Raw genomic sequence first — 4,840 nt, 5'->3', positions numbered from 1 at the left:
CTTATATTTCATTTACATTATTTATGTTTAAATATAATATTAAAATCATGGCATCATAAAATGACCCATTAGAAACAACTTATATTCCAACCAAGTATAAGTGCGGTAAAAATCTAAGAGTCATCAACATGAGTACAGTTAATTTCATTATATATTAAAAAGGTTGAGATTCTTAAACTGATTGAATCCCTCTTGAATAGGAACTTGGGAATAATAACATGCGAATATATAACCTTTTTTTTTAATTCTCAATTTCAGACATTATTTATTGTCATTCATTTTAAGTTTAGAACTCAGATCGATAAAAAAAAAAATAATAAATAAAACATGTTATTGATTGTGCAACTCTGTGTGTATAAAAGTTGAGCAAACTTGAATCTACAAAATTTTAGGTCCAAACAAGAAAAGTAACAACTATATTCATGCATGTTCTAATCTACAGAGGATTAAGAGAATTGTATAAATGAATTTAATAATGAAAATAACATCAATTAATCCTCAATTTCTAGTAAATCATTAAAGAAATTTGCCAAGAGACTATGATCTATAATCAATTCATCGAGGTTTGGTATTAGTCCCAGAATCTAAAAATTCTTCAACCAAGATGATTAACAATTTTTTAACAACAATGGTGATGAAGATGTAGTAGATTTCTCACGATCTCTTTGTTTAGTTCTTCTTTTCTTATAATGCCAATGTGCCAAAACTTCAGCAGCTACTTCAAAACCTAAGAGATGTTTAGGATTATGTTTTATAATAAGTGTTTGCAGGTTCTTAGTTTTTGACTCATTCTTTGGTGCTCTTCCTCGACCACATTAATTGTTATCGCAACTTTGCTTGACATGATCTAAGAAACAAATTTTTTTTTTAAAAAAATTATAGAATAAAGAGCACCAAAGTTATCGAAATACTTCTTGGTTTCCAATTTTTCTCAAACATAAGTTATAAGAAAGAGTTTTGAGTTTATATTATGTAGTTTGATAATTAATCCTAATGAGACTCTAATAAGGAATCCTATATATGAGCTTAGAATAATGACAATTCCACTCCCACTTGATTTGGTTTTCTTTAAGAATATAAATAAATAAAAGAATATATTGTATATTCTTAGTGCTATAAGGAAAACCATTATGTTTTGGATAAATAATTTCTTGATTTTTAGAAACTTATGTTCATTAAGAGGAGTTGAGATTACTAATTTTCCGAAAGAAAATCAAAAGTATATATAATGTTTTTCCTTTCAATATTTGGATTTAGAAATTTGAATTAGAATTCTCTCGCTCTCCTCAACTCAAGTTTGAACTTGTAAAATGATAGTAGCTAATTTATCATTATAAATAAAATACTTAAATTTTTCTACAACTAGTTTTAGTTATTTAATATTCTGCACCTATTAACTTATTAATTCTTCCTAATGTAAACAAAAAAAAATTATATATAGTAATTTATTTAAATAACGGAATGAGTTTTAGTAAAAATTCTTAAATTCTACACGAATTCAATAGCCTCTAAAAAGTAAACAGTTTAATTAATTTTGTTATTGCTTACTTACAACCCAATGGTACAACACTGTATGTTAAGCTTGCTGGCAAAACTGAAATAGGTATTGACTCTACAAATATGTATGCACTGAAAGAGAAAGTAAAAAATTACACGAGTAAAATCAATTAATAAATTGATTATGGAGTTTGCCAGGTTGAGGCTGATCTTGCTCTTCTCCCTTGCCACCTCCATTCACGGCCTTTGGCGTATATCATTGATTTTGATGATGTGTGGCGGCAGCGAGCTGAAGAAGCCATAAACACCACCATTCAGGCCTATGATCTTATTCCTAAAGCTATCATCAATGTTCTAATTTGTATCAGCAGTAAGCTGGATATCATTCTAATCTATCAACATTACACGGTAACAAAACAATACCAAAGTTCACAAATTTCTTAGAAAATTAGATGTTTTTAATTTTTTATTCTTTTACCTCTATTAGTTATCAATTAGCACAACATTACCCATATGTTTGTCTTTTCTCAAAACTGAATCTTAAAGTAAAAGTTTTGACACCTTGACCCATCTTAGTTTATATTTATGACAATATAGCTCTTATATTAAAGAGCCTAGTTTGTTTTGGAGCGCCATACATGGTGCCGAAAAGACTCAGCCACTGCTGACTTAAAAGAAAATTGAATTTATTTTTGTTTTATTTATCTACTTATCGGTAAGAATCATTATTAACGTTAAATGTGAGCCACGTGTTTGAATGAAATTTTATAATTTTGATACTTTTTTTTAAAAATAAATTAAATTAAATTTCTATGTTTATATTGCAATTGTTAAATGAACTTGGTTCTCCTTTTTCTACGCAGCAATTAAAACTTAGAGCCATAAATTTTTTTTTTTGAAAACCAGTATATAAACACACGATCAACATCTCATCAAATCACAAGCAAAAGGTTCAATCCTACAGATCTTGAACTTTTGTACATTAGAATAAAACATTTGAAAAGAAAATAAAAATGGAGCTAGCTGGGCTAAGATTAATCTTTCTCTTTCTCCTTTTGCCACTTTAATGCCCTGCTTATCAGCTCATATCGCTGAGGTCGACGAGGTATGGAGGCGACGAGCTGAAGAAGCCATGCAGACCACCGAGCAATATTATGATCCAAACCCCGTAGCTGTTGCCAACCACCTAAACATGAAAGTTCAAGAGTACGTGAATAACACTACTAATACTAAAAGCTCTTACCTATAGGCATTAGCACGTTTCAAAATATAGATTTTAGACTAAATTGTTCCATTTAATTTTAATTCAAAAATGTGACAGATTATATTAATATTTTAACATTAGATAAATATGGATACGAAGTTGATATAAATTTTTTATGGGTTGCAGTTTGTCAAAGCAAGCTATTGCCAAGCGGGGCTTATTGAATGCAGAATCAGGGCAATGCGAGGCAACAAACCCAATTGACAAATGCTGGCGTTGTAAAGAGAACTGGGCAGAAGATCGACAGGCGCTAGCAGGTTGTGCACTTGGTTTCGGCAGCAAAGCCACCGGAGGAAAAGGTGGAAAAATTTATGAGGTGACTGATCCTTCTGATAATGATATGGAGAACCCTAAGGTTGGGACTCTACGCCATGCAGTGATCCAAAAAGAACCTTTGTGGATCATCTTTGCCAAAGATATGAACATCAAGTTGCAACAAGAATTGATTGTCCAGGGTAGCAAGACTATAGATGGGCGTGGAGCCAAAGTGCACATTGCCAATGGAGCTGGAATTATGCTACAGTTTGTGAAAAATGTGATTATTCATGGGATTCATATTCATAACATTTCTCCTTGTAGTGGTGGTATGATTAGGGATTCTGTGGATCATGTAGGAAAGAGGGGTCAAAGTGATGGGGATGCTGTTTCAATATTTGGTTCGTCAAATATTTGGCTTGATCATCTTACATTATCTCAAGCCCATGATGGGCTCATCGATGCCATTCAAGCATCCACGGCCATCACTATTTCAAATTGCCATTTGTCCAACCATGATAAGGTGACTATAATTTAATTAAATTTTAACTCGGGACGTATGCTACATGCTCTTTAATATATCATGATAGGTCAGGTCAGCATCAAATCCAAATTCAAACTTTTGATTGTTGAAAAGATTATTCTAAATTGTTGTGTGCTATATAATTTTACAGGCAATTCTGTTAGGTGCAAGCGATACTTTCACAGAAGATAAAAAGATGCAAGTGACTGTAGCATTCAACCGTTTTGATAAAGGACTCGTTCAGAGAATGCCATGCGTTAGATTTGGTTTCGCACATGTTGTGAATAATGATTACAATCAATGGGAAATGTATGCAATTGGTGGTCTCCAAGGCCCCACCATTCTTAGCCAGGGTAATAGATTCTTTGCCTCGAATAACCAGAATGCCAAAGAGGTAATGTATTTTCTACAGAGAACAATATCCTCTATTGTTCAGAGTTCACTTAAACAATTTTTTTGCCATGCAAGTAAAAAAGACCTAAAATTCATATCATAAGAGAATTTAGGTCATACGTGTAATGAATTAATCCTAATTATCTATTTACATGTAGGTGACCAAGAGAATGAATTGCAGCCCTGAAGAAGGGAAGAGTTGGATATGGAGATCGGAGGGAGATGTATTATTGAATGGAGCTTACTTTAATTCATCTGGTGACCCAAAAAAGCAAATCCAATACCAAATGGATAATGTAATTAAACCAGAGTCAGGAACAGAAGTTGAGAGGATCACAAAATTTGCCGGGGCACTTGTCTGCAAGCCAGGCCAGGAATGTTAATTTGCAAGATTTTTTTGGATTGATAGAGAAACAATGGCTTAGTCAAAGGATAAGGCTAGCTCATTGGTGTTGGTTAAAATAATGGCCAAAATATTAGAGAGAATACCATGATGGAAAATGAGAAGAGGACCTCTCATTTAGTCCAAATTTTTTCATTGATTTTGTTGGTTTCTATAACTAGATCCAACATTAAGTTTTTTTTTTCTAATTGAATGCAATCAATCAACATGATTGATGTGTTTATTTGTAATTGTAACGGTGTTTCTTTATTAGAAATATCAAATCAATAACAATTTTCATTATTTAATAGTTAATCACGAGCATTGATACTTGATTTGTTTGTTTAATTAATTATTTTGTAGGTGTTACTTCTTTTCATTAGGTTAAATTTTATGAAGCCGTGATTAAAATTATGGCATAAATATCGTGATAAATATAAATTTTGTAAATTACACATAATACTAGTAAATAGAAGATAAAATAAGTAAATTAATATAAAAGTAGTAAACTGGCATTTTAAAATGA

General features: G+C 31.6%; 1 pseudogene; it reads left to right on the top strand.

The window, feature by feature from the left end:
• Positions 1–2,449: 2,449 nt before the first annotated feature.
• LOC18044049 lies at positions 2,450–4,484 on the top strand (annotated as a pseudogene).
• The last annotated feature ends 356 nt before the right edge of the window (positions 4,485–4,840 follow it).

Source organism: Citrus clementina, unplaced genomic scaffold, assembly GCF_000493195.1.
Source record: "Citrus clementina cultivar Clemenules unplaced genomic scaffold, Citrus_clementina_v1.0 scaffold_4, whole genome shotgun sequence".
NCBI lineage: Eukaryota > Viridiplantae > Streptophyta > Magnoliopsida > Sapindales > Rutaceae > Citrus > Citrus x clementina.
The sequence above is the reverse complement of the archived record's forward strand: the minus strand, read 5'-3'. Positions and strand labels throughout refer to the sequence as shown.